This window comes from Bos indicus x Bos taurus, chromosome 3, assembly GCF_003369695.1.
Source record: "Bos indicus x Bos taurus breed Angus x Brahman F1 hybrid chromosome 3, Bos_hybrid_MaternalHap_v2.0, whole genome shotgun sequence".
Classification (NCBI taxonomy): Eukaryota; Metazoa; Chordata; class Mammalia; order Artiodactyla; family Bovidae; genus Bos; species Bos indicus x Bos taurus.
This window is the reverse complement of record NC_040078.1, coordinates 2,035,008-2,047,787: the sequence shown is the minus strand read 5'-3', so window position 1 is coordinate 2,047,787 and position 12,780 is coordinate 2,035,008. Positions and strand designations below refer to the sequence as shown.

Below are 12,780 nucleotides of genomic sequence, written 5' to 3'. Positions count from 1 at the left end.
TCCGCCCGCCTTTCTGAAGGGAAAGCGCTGAGCCGAACTCGGCGTTTCCGCGGTCCTCCAGCCCCCGCCCCTCGCGTCGCGTGCCCCGCCTCCTCGCGCTCAACCGTGCCGCCGCCGCCGGGCTGCAGCGCCGCCTTCAGGGCTGGCGCCTCCTGGGCCCTCAGTCTTAGCGCTGCTCGAGTGTCTAATTCGCTCTTTTTACCTGCATGAGTATCTCCTCCCTCCAAGTGAAAAGGTAAATGATGTTGATTTTATTCTCTTTCGTTGCCTTATTTTTTTGTCGACCACTTATCTGATTGACTTGTTAATTTTCTGGCTTCTCCAACTAACGTGTAAGTTCGTGAGGACAGGATCTGTGTTTTCTTGACTGCTGTTGCCCCTAATTCCTAGAGCAGTACCTGACGCATAGTGGGTTGTCAATGAATATTTGATAAGTGAATGAAATAATGAGGACAAGTAGGGAAAATACACACAGAAGGATAAAAGAAAAAAATGTTACCACCCCCCAAACTCTTTCCCCCTTCCCATGATTTATAATCATACCCTATCTTCAATTGGGCATCTTGGTGGGGTTTTCCTTATATTTACTTAATATAGTAATATATATGTTTTCCTCTTATATCACGTCGTCTTTATAATCGTAATTTTATTGACAGCATCTTAAATACCCTACAGGAGAAAGGCACACAATAACTTGTTTCCCAATTCTTAGACTATCTCCATTTCTTCTTTTAAAAACAATATTGTAATAAACTTTATGCATAAAGCTTTCCCTCATTTAGGATTATTACTTTAAAACAGAGTCCCATAAATAGAATTACTGGGTTAAATGATAGGAGTATTTAAAAGAGTCTTGATGCATATTGTCAAATTGCCTCCCCCAAGTTTGAAATAATCCTAAATGGCTTTTAAATCTTATGTAATTTCTCCATGGAGATTCCTTAAAGCTTCTTCATTCCTTCAGCAAGTATACAGTGAGTTTCTGTTATGCATCTGGCTCTCTTTTGGGTGCTGGGGATACAAAGATGAACTGGGCAGTTAAAGTCTTCCTGCTGCTAAGTCACTTCAGTCGTGTCCAACTCTGTGTGACCCCATAGGCGGCAGCCCACCGACCTGTGTCATAAAACTCTAGAGAAATTTTGACTTTTAAAAAACTAGTTATCCATGTATGCTTTTCAAGGCTCCCCACTGACTACTGACCAAATTCCAGTCCTCCTGAACGTTTGGCTAAGTCACTTCAGTCATGTCCGACTCTGTGCGACCCCATAGACGGCAGCCCACCAGGCTCCCCCGTCCCTGGGATTCTCCAGGCAAGAACACTGGAGTGGGTTGCCATTGCCTTCTCCAATGCATGAAAGTGAAAAGTGAAAGTGAAGTCGCTCAGTGTATCCAACTCTTCGCGACCCCATGGACTGCAGCCTACCAGGCTCCTCCGCCCATGGGATTTTCCAGGCAAGAGTACTGGAGTGGGGTGCCATTGCCTTCTCCCCAGTCCCCCTAACCTGGCATTAAAATTTTCTTATGACCTGGATTCAGCCTACCTGTCTGCCTCACACACCCACAGGCCTGTCTTCATCACCCCTTAGTATCTACTTCACATTCTAGTTATTTGACTTTCTATAACAAACCCTATGTCTCAGTCCTTTTATATCTCCCCTCTGCTAGTTTTGAGACCTATGATTGGCTACCTATGTTTTTTACAGTCAGGTTCAAATATTAAAGGGCCCCTTCAGCAGAACTAGGAAGGGGCACAGATATGTGGGTATATCTGTCAAGAACAGACCCTGGCTGTGTGGTTATCCCATCTACCTATCCACTAACAAAATGACTCATTTCTTGGAATCGATACTTGAAAACACGCATACCTCTACACATCTAGCTCAATTAAATAGTCCATCCTCTCTCATCATTTTGTACACCTATTAGCATTCATTTCAGTATAGTTATTCAGGTAAATGTCCATTCAAACTGTAGTGTTAGACAATATAACAAACCAAAGACATCTGATTAAAACACATACTTAATAGAAATGAATACTAAAACCATTTGTAATTTGATAGTTTACCTTAAACTAATTCTCAGTCTTTTAGTTAAAAGAAAAACACATGTATCAATGCATATATATATATATGGAATCTAGGAAAATGGTACAGATGAACCTATCTGCAGGTCAGGATAGAGTCATAGATGTAGAGAATGGAGATGTGGACACAGAGTGGAACAGGGAGAGTAGGTTGAGTTAGGAGAGTACCAATAACGTGTACACTGCTGCTGCTACTGCTGCTAAGTCGCTTCAGTTGTGTCCGACTCTGTGCAACCCCAGAGACAGCAGCCCACCAGGCTCCCCCGTCCCTGGGATTCTCCAGGCAAGAACACTGGAGTGGCTTGCCATTTCCTTCTCCAATGCATGAAAGTGAAAAGTGAAAGTGAAGTTGCTCAGTCGTATCCAACTCTTAGCGACCCCGTGGACGCAGCCCACCAGGCTTCGCCACCCATGGGATTTTCCAGGCAGGAGTACTGGAGTGGGGTGCCATTGCCTTCTCTGAACATGTACACTACCATGTGTAAAACAGATAGCTCCTGGGAGGCTGCTGTATAGCACAGGGAGCTCAGCTCAGTGCTCTGTGATGACCTAGAGGGGTGGGATTGGGGTGGGAGACAGGAGGGAAGCCCAAGAGGGAGGGTCTGTGTGTACACAGAAAGCTGATTCATGTTGTACAGCAGAAACTAAACAGTCATACTCCAATAAATTTTTTTTTTTAGTTATAGCAATACTAGTAAAAAAAAATGCATACCCTATACAGACAACTATTAAATGGTAAAGAATCCGCCTGCAATGCAGGAGACTGGTTCCATTCCTAGGTCGGAAGATCTGCTGGAGAAGGGATAGGTTACCCACTCCAGTGTTCTTGGGCTTTCCTTGTGGCTCAGCTGATAAAGAATCCGCCTGCAATGCGGGAGACTTGGGTTCAATCCCTGGGTTGGGAGGATCCCCTGGAGAAGGGAAAGGCTACCCACTCCAGTATTCTGGCCTGGAGAATTCCATGGACACAGTCCAGGAGTCACTACTGAGCGACTTTCGCTTTCATTTTTCTTTCATTAAAAGACAGAAAGCGAAGAATTAAAGGACCTCTTGATGAAAGTGAAAGAGGAGAGTGAAAAAGTTGGTTTAAAACTCAACATTCAGAAAACTAAGATCATGGCATGTGGTCCCATCACTTCATGGCAAACAGATGGGGAGACAATGGAAACAGTGACACACTTTATTTTGGGGGGCTCCAAAATCACTGCAGATGGTGACTGCAGCCATGAAATTAAAAGACACTTGCTCCTTGGTAGAAAAGTTATGACCAACCTAGACAGCGTATTAAAAAGCAGAGACATTAGTTTGCCAACAAAGGTCCATCTAGTCAAAGCTATGGTTTTTCCAGTAATCATGTATGGATTTGAGAGTTGGATAATAAAGAGAGCTGAGTGCCGAAGAATTGATGCTTTTGAACTGTGGTTTTGGAAGAGACTCTTGAGAGTCCTTTGGACTGCAAGGAGATCCAACCAGTCCATCCTTAAGCAAATCAGTCCTAAATATTCACTGGAAGGACTGATGCTGAAGCTAAAACTCCAATACTTTGGCCACCTGATGCAAAGAACTAACTCATTGGAAAAGACCCTGATGCTGGGAAAAATTGAAGGCAGGAGGAGAAGGGGACAACAGAGGATGAGATGGTTGGATAACATCACCGATAATGGACATGAGTTTGAGCAAACTCCAGGAGTTGGTGATGGACAGGAAGGCCTGGCGTGTTACAGTCCATGGAGTCACAGAGAGTCAGACACAACTGAGCGACTGAACTGACTGAACTGAACCGATTAAATAGCTTCAGAGAATGTGAAAATCTTTTATAAAATGTAAATAATTCTACAAAAATAGATTTAGTTTTTTAAAAATCTTTTTTAAAGTATTATTTTATAGAAATTTTCTCTCCCCCAATTGCTGGCTAGTTTAAGAGTAACTAGTAAAGTCAACTCAATAGGCTATTGGGAACAGACAATATAAAATAAGAATGTCCTGTGTTTACATTATCCATATTTTTCCATATTAGTAGGATGAACTGTTGAAGGTTGGTAGTATTATTGATATATTGCCTGTTTTTAATGCAAAATCTTTCAAAATCTAATTATATAAATTATAAATATGATTGTGTATGACTATAATGCAAAGGAAAATCCTTCAAAAAGGCCATTTTCATGGCTATTTCATTTACAAATCCATCAAAGTTTGGCCTCTGCTTTCGTAATTCTTCCCAATTCTGTATTTTGTAAAGTCCTGGTTTGTTTTTTTGGCAGCAGGATGGGATGTTGATGGAGTTTTGAGATGTCTCAGCTCTGGAGATGATGATATTGATGGTGATGATGGTTTCTCCCAGGTATGATATTTAGGTTTTTCCCCTGGTGGCTCAGAGGTTAAAGCGTCTGCCTCCAATGCGGGAGACCCAGGTTTGATCCCTAGGTCAGGAAGATCCCCTGGAGAAGAAAATGGTAACCCACTCCAGTATTCTTGCCTGGAGAATCCCATGGACGGCTACAGTCCATGGGGTCACAAAGAGTCGGACACGACTGAGTGACTTCACTTTCTTTCACTTCCTAGACATATATATAAAACCACTGATTCCTCTTTATTCTTTAAAACTCAACATGCAAAAAATTAAGATCATGGCATCTGGTCCTATCACTTCATGGCAAATACATGGGGAAAATGTGGAAACAGTGTCAGATTTCATTTTCTTGGGCTCCAAAATCAATGAGGATGGTGACTGCAGCCACAAAAGTAAAAGACTCTTGCTCCTTAGAAGAAAAGCTGTGACAAACTTAGCATATTAAAAAGTAGAGACATCACTTTGCCGGCAAAGGTCCGTATAGTCAAAGCTATGGTTTTTCCAGTAGTTATGTATGGTTGTGAGAGTTGGACCATAAAGAAGGCTGAGCACCAAAGAATTGATACTTTCAAACTGTGACGCTGGAGAAGACTCTCGAGAGTCCCTTGCACTGCAAGGAGATCAAACCAGTCAATCCTAAAGGAAATCAACCCTGAATATTCATTAGAAGGACTGATGCTGAAGCTGAAGCTCCAGTACTTTGGCCACCTGATGTGAAGAGCCAACTCATTGGAAAAGACCCTGATGCTGGAAAAGACTGAAAGCAGGAGGAGAAGGGGACGACAGAGGATGAGATGGCTGGATGGCATCACTGACTCAATGGACATCAGTTTGAGCAAACTCAGGGAAATAGTGAAGCACAGGGAAGCCTGGCATGCTTCAGTCCCTGGAGTTGCAAACAGTCGGACATGACTTAGCGACTCAACAGCAACAACCTCTTTATTCTGGCTAGCGCCTAATGCAGCAGAAATATCTGATAGACTATTCATTTGATAGTCTACTCATTGGCATTGATTCTTTAGCTTTCTTCTCAAAGCACTGTCTGCAAACGTGTGAGTTCTTTCCATTTCAGACGTCAGTAGCTCTGCTTTACTGGGAGGACTTTTACAGTTTAGCTTTAAGATATTATTGATAATATTTTAGTTGCTCTGTTGAAATTGCCCTCATGTTCACAGTAACTTGCAATACTTATTAATACTACAGTATGATTCATGTCGTGTCCCACTCTTTGCAACTCCAGGGACTATAGCCTGCCAGGCTTCTATGTCCATAGCATTCTCCAGGCAAGAACACTGGAGTGGGTCCTTTCCATTTCCTTCTCCAGGGGAGCTTCACAACCCAGGGATCGAACCCACGTCACCTGTGGCTCCTGCATTGGCAAGTGGATTCTTTTCCACTGAACTACCTGGGAAGCCCCTATTACATAGTATACTCTGGTACATATGGTACACACATATCATACCTATATAAACAGTTATACTATGCAACATTGAGGCTCACACTCAACATCTGTGTCTGGTAGAAAAATAAAATTTTTAGAAAATTCTATATAATATTCTTCCTCATCTATATTGATCTACAGGTTTTAACATAGTTAAAGGTTACAGACTAAAATATATCAGATCCTAGAAAAATTTACATTTGAAGACACTTGAGAGGCATGTCACACTGACTACATATATTTATTTTATGTCTAGCTGAATAATATACCAAAGTTCCTAACCTTTGTTTTGTGCTATGGACCTCTGGTGAGTGTCTGGTGAGCCCTTCTCAGAGTAATATTTCTAAATGCATAAGCTACATAGGTTTACAATTAAAAGTTTTATTGAAATAAAGTACTATCCATAGGCCCCAGCTTAAAATCCTCTGAAGTTTCATAGGTACTTAGTTTGCTCAGGCTACTATAACCCAACATCACAGACTGGCTGGTTTAAATAATATACATTTATTTTCCTCACAGGTCTCTCATAGAGGCTGGAAGTCCATGATTAAGGTGCCAGCAAGTCTGGTTTCAGGTGGGGGTTCTCACCTGGCTTAAAGACAGCCACCGTCTCTCTAACGTCCTCACTTGGCCTGTCCTCAGTATGTGTGTGGAAAAAGGAGAATTGAGAAAGAAAGGGGCAGAGGAGAGAAAGTGTGTGTGTGTGCGTGCATGCGTGTCTCTGCTTGTAAGGAAACTAATCTGTTGGATAAGGGCTTCACCTTTATGAGTTCTTTTAACCTCAGTTACTTCCTTAGAGGCCTCATAACTAAATACAGCCACAGTGGGGTGGGGGGAGGCATATATTCAGTCCATAACAGTACTACAGGGATTTACCTGTAGTTTCTCTTTCCTTTTCTCAGGAGCTCTTGGAGATTAAAGTTCCAGGACTCTGAGAAGTGGAAGGCATCTAGAGATTATATTGATAAAAGACACCTCAGAAATCCCTTGAGTACTAAAAAGGGAGCACTGTTTTTACAATGTCTTTTGGTACTATCCTGGTTGTAATTAACTTGAGTAAAGCATTTTCCCTGGAGTTACTGGGTCTTACAATAGAGGAACAAACATCTAAGGACTAGAAAGAAGAGGCATGATCTATAAGGTAGCTAGAAGATAATTATAAGCCAGTCAACTGTACAGTACTTGTACATTATAAAATGTAAATAACTATAAATATTAGCTTAGTCTAGCTTTTTAAATCTCTTTTTTAACTATCTGAGCGATTTTTCTTTCCCCAGTTAAAGGAGTTTGAGCAAAAGTATAAGTACTGTTGCAACTAAAAGAAGATTTAGAATTAGGACAGTCAACTGAGAATAGCGATAGGGTTTACCTTTCAACTAAGAGGGACCACTACATGGCAGAGCTGGACCACTAATTAGCTTCTGAGAACGCAAAGAGGCAGCCAAGCTTGAGCACAGTTCCATAGGTCTCCTTGGGGTGTTCCTGTGCTTTCAAGGGAATCTCAGGATGTTGCCTCTTCTCACTCTGGGAGCCTGACAGTGAAGACCCTCAATCCTATGATAGTAAGAATGCTACAGTCTGTAATGAAATAGAGCTTCTATTAAGGATGAAGTTAGTCCTGGGCATGTTCTTGCCTGGAGATTCCCAGGGATGGGGCATCCTGGTGGGCTGCCATCTATGAGGTCGCATGGAGTCGGACACGACTGGAGTGACTCAGCAGCAGCAGCAGTCCTGGACATAACATCAGAGTTACTTGTGGGCTCACACTTTATATTTTTTTCAGAACATAAATTACTAAACTGTGTAGGCTGAAAAAGAATACCTGCAAACCTTTGTAAGCAGCTAGCCAAACTGAAATTTGGAAAACTTGGCTGAAGCCTTTGGCCAGGCTTCTTGTAGATAAGAACTTCTCCACGATGCTAAAAAATATTTTTGTGTAGTGATGGAGGTTGAGCTCTGGAGACTTCTTTGGCATTGGGAACAGGTGGAGATTCCAGACTTAAACACTGTCCCTGGAGTTACTAATAATATAGGGAGACTGCTAGATGGAGACTAGGCTCCACTCATCACCCCCTGGAAGGAGGGACAGCCACAGTGCTGAACCAGAAAGATGAACTGCTCTCTGCTGTTGCCCTGAAAAGCCAGACTCCAGGGATGGAACCTGATAAGTCAATCTTAGAAGTTTTGCCCAGGACTCATTATTTGAAATCCAGGAGGTGATTTGCTGACTGAAGTTATAGCTGCAGTTGTACCAAACAGAGCATCCTATCTGCTTGCTGGAGCCCTGAGCCCACTCTTTAGGGCTTTCCTGGTAGCTCAGAGGTTAAAGCATCTGCCTGCAATGTGGGAGGACCAGGGTTCGATCCCTGGGTTGGGAAGATCTCCTGGAGAAAGAAATGGCAACCCACTCCAGTACTCTTGCCTGGAAAATCCCATGGACGGAGGAGCCTGGTAGGCTACAGTCCATGGGGTCACAAAGAGTCAGACACTCTTTACTCCTGTCAGATGCAGCAAGGCTGCTGGGAGCCAGGGCTTCCTCCAAAGCAAGGAGCTCTGTCTTGCATATCTTTTGTTAGCTTTATGCCTAATTGCTTTAAAAGTTGTTGATGCTCTTGTAAAGATACCTTTTGTGTCTGTTACTTTTTTCCTTTATTATGTTTGAAATCCTGTGTCCATGGGATTTTCCAGGCAAGAATACTGGAGTGGGTTGCCATTTCCTTCTCCAAGTAACACTGCTAAACTCTTGTTAAATCTAATACTTTATCTGCAGGCTCTAATAGTTTTCTTAGATGTCCTGTGTAGACAACTGCATTGTATGCAGACAGGGGAAACATTTCTTTCTTTCTAATCCTTAGGCCTCTCATTTCATTTTCTTGGTTTTGTTATATTGGCTAGACTATCACTACTAGCAAATAGAACTTTTCCAATGATGGATACGTTCTATAGCTGGGTTGTCCAGTATGGTAGCCACATATGGCTGTTTATCACTTGAAATATGGCTAATGAGACTCAGTTAAATTTAAATTTGAAAATCCACCTGTAGCTAGTGACGGCCATATGGAACAGCTCAAGGCAGATCCTCTAACAGAGTCATGGTAGCTTCCCTGGTAGCTCAGTGGTGGAGAATTGCCCTGCCAGTGCAGGAGACACAGATTCAATCCCTGGGTTGGGAAGATCCCCTGGAGAAAAAATGGCAGCCCACTCCAGTATTTTTGCCAGGAAAATCCCATGGACAAAGAAGTCTGGTGGGCTACAGTCCGTGGGGTTGCAACAGAGTTGCACATGACACAGCAGCTGAACAACAACCGCAGAAGTAGCGCCACTCACGCCATCGTGGCCTGGCACTGGCCTTCACGGCACGCCTCACGTTTCACCAGCAAGTATGATGTTTGCTGTATACTTAGAAAAATACCCTCTACTCCTAGTTTGCTGAAAGTTTTACCGTGATTATCACTGAATGTATAAATGAATTTCTGCATCCATTCAGGGAATTGTTTTGTGTTTCTCTCTTAATTTTTGGTGTGGTGAATTACACTCAGAATTTTATCCAATACTAAAGCACTCTTGTATTTCTGGGATAAATCCTCTTTGATTGTGATGCATTTTTCAAATATACTGCTGTATTTGAGAATATTTTGTTTAGGATTTTTGCATCTGTGGTCATAAGTAATATCAATCTAAAACTTTTGAGTACTGTCTTTGGATATAAATATTGCATCATGGCATGAATTGGGAGTCTTCCTACTGTTTCTAGTCCCTGAAATAATGTTTGAAAAGAGGAGTGAAGCTTCTTTGATCTTTGAAAGTTTGAGAAAATTCCTTGTAAAACTCTCTGAACCTGCACTGGTGGAGAAGAGGGCAGGTTTTTTAAATTTCAAATTTAACTCAATGGTTTTTGGGGTCAGGATTGACTCCTTTAGGTAGATGGGGACCCTCTTGCCTAACATCACCATCCTTCTTTGCGTATCTGCAGACGCAGCACACACTGTTGCTGTTTTCCTGACAGTTTAAAGAATGTCCCCCACATCTGGCCCTCCTGCAGCTGTGAGAGCCTCCTGCACTGTCACCCAACTCCCAAGGGCAGCTGGAGAGAAGCCGAGGTCCCAGGCTCCATGCCCCTCGATTTTAGATCCCACCTCCCGGAGGAAGCAGGTGTAGGGGGACTGTTACGTGGCTTTGGGTAGAGGAATCTTTCTGCAGGCCAGGCAGTGCTGCCACAGCACCACAGCAACTGTGTCTGAAAAGCCAAGATTTCAGAGCTGGTCCGGACACGGAACTGTCTCCGGAGCAGGGCAGCCTGCCTTCCAGAGAAGAGACAGCCCTGGGTACACTGCACTGCCTGGCCTGGCTGATGTCTGCTCTGCCGCCACCAGAGGGTGGTGTGCTCTCATCCTTCCCCGGGGATGCTGCAGCTGAGAGCGAGCACAGTGGGCCTCAGGCATCCCATCCTGGAGTCGCAACTTAGGATGCTGCAACTGGCCACCAGCGGGGCTCTGGTGGTCACCTAACCTATGTGCATTCCCTCTACAGATTAAGAGGCTCTGGGAAGTCCTGGCCTTTGCACTCACACCCCTTGACCGTCCAAAGGTGGGAGTTCTCATGCCCTCCAAGGATGTTGGGGCTCAATGACCTCTGGTGGGTTCAGGCTTAACTGGTGGACAGTGACTGTGGCATTGGGCCACCATAAGGTTCCTCACAGCAATAGGCTCAAAATTATTGCTAGATTCTGTGGAATGTTGTTACCTACAGGAATAAATTGTTGAATTGCTACATTTGGGAACAATCGGAGAGCTGAGGACCAAAGGGGTCTTACAGCAGTGGTTTTAAAAAAAAAGCAGAGCAGTACAGGAATCTGGCAGAGGTTACCCAACCCTGAGAACATGAGCCCAGAAGAACAGAGTGAGCAAAAAGTCTGTTGTGAAATTGCTTTCTCATCAGCTCCTAGTCAATAATGATAATAATAGCTGTCCTTGACTGACTGTCTACTAGATGCCAGCTGGAGTTATACATTGCCTCCTTTAGTCCAGCTGTAACCCAGTGAGGTTTGAACTGCTGCCATCCCCATGCCAGGGGTGAGAAAACAGGCTCAGGAAAGTTAGGTTGCCCTCTGTTACACAGAGTGGCAGAGTTAAGACTGAAACCCAAGTCTGACTGACACCAAATCCATGAACTTCTCCCCTTTGCCACAATAACCATACTAAAGTTAACTTCACTGAGAATTTAATATCTGCCAAATAGTGTGCAGAATATTTTTGTGATGCTTTATTTCATCCTTACAATAACCCCATTATTATCAGTACCTTATATAGATATCCCTCGCTTTTTTGAAAGTTTGCTTTATACTCCTTGGCTTTTACAAAAGACTTGTATTAGGACCTACTTTCACTACTGAGAGAAAATTGGAAGAGGAATTTTCCCTTTACACAAAAAGCTAAAGTCAAGTTTCAGCATTTGTTTTGCAGGAGCCCTTATAGAGGCAGCACACTCCCCAGTCAGCGAGAGCTGTTGTTCAGTTGCTCAGTCGCTCAGTCGTATCCGACTCTTTATGATCCCATGAACTGCAGCACACCAGGCTTCCCTGACCTTTACTATCTCCCTGAGTTTGTTCAAACTCATGTCTAGTCAGTGATGCTATCCAACCATCTCATCCTCTGTCACCCCCTCTTGCCTTCAATCTTTCCCAGCCTTTTCTGCTCCTATGTGCCAATGGAAAGAGAACACTGAGTGTGTTCAGAAACCCAGCAGAGCCAGTTTCTGATCAGATAATAAGGTTAATAAGCATTTACCAAGCACTTAATATACCACAAAAATTATTCTAATGTCTAGACTATTCCAGTGGTTTCCAACGGTATCCTAGGGGATGCCTGGGAATCAATCAGACCAAGACAAAGGAATCCAGCTGGTTGCTATGGGAATTCCAGGGGAGCCTATGAAAGACATGAGCTACCTTTCATAGGCTCTTTTCATAGTGAAAGTGAAAGTGAAGTCGCTCAGTCATGTCCAACTCTTTCCATGGGGTTGCAAAGAGTGGGACATGACTGAGTGACTTCACTTTCACTTTCACAATGAACAGGGCCTGTGAAAGATAAGGAGCTGACTCTCCATTTCTGGAAACTGTCATAGCCAAAGATTACTGAACTTTGATTGCTCTATTAGAGAATAATTTCTGTTTAATTGCCCCATTATAACTTTAATAAGAGCAGTTTCTCAACTTCGGTGTTAGAATCACTTGGGAAAACTTAAAACAACTCCATGCCCAGGCATACTCCAAATTGATTAGATTAGCATGTCTGCGGAATGGAACACAGATGCCAGTATTTTTCAAAGCTCACAGGTGATTCCAGTGTGCAGCCATTCCTCATAATTTTCCCCCAAATGTTAATAAGTGCTTCACAGTGCAAGACACCACCAGCCAGGGTAGAAGCCTGTGAGTTGGGCACCCCAAACACACCTGGTAAACCTGAAAACTGACCTGACTGAATGACAGGCAGCAAGTTCCAAGATGATTGCTAAGCTCACATTAGAAATAAATTTTACAAAATCACTTTATAAAGAGGAATAGACACATGTTTGATAGCTTACGGTGAACAGTGTCAGATTTGTGATCGCTGAAGAAGATTTAGCTTCGGGACCAGGGACCAGACTTGATCATGCAAGAGCTTTTGTGGAGCAGAGTTTCATTAAAGAATGAAAAGGCACAGAGAAAGCTTCTGACACAGACATCAGAAGGTGACGGAGAAGGCCCCATCACTAGTCTAAGCAAGGGAGTCATACTTTTTTAATTGGTTATTACAATAAATCAAAAAAATGTCTCAAGGTTGTAAAGAAGGTTGTAAAGATCTTAACAGACCCACTCCCATAATTTACATTTTAAGATGACAGGATTAGAACTAACAATAGAAAGAT

At 43.0% G+C, this 12,780-nt stretch overlaps 1 long non-coding RNA gene across 1 annotated transcript in view; it reads left to right on the top strand.

Moving 5' to 3' along the window:
• The first annotated feature begins 114 nt into the window (after positions 1–114).
• LOC113883264 overlaps positions 115–12,780 on the top strand; it is a 112,447-nt gene continuing 99,781 nt past the window's right edge. Inside the window, exon 1 of the long non-coding RNA XR_003508610.1 lies at positions 115–235. This is a non-coding gene — a long non-coding RNA (uncharacterized LOC113883264). The remainder of the gene's footprint in view (positions 236–12,780) is intronic.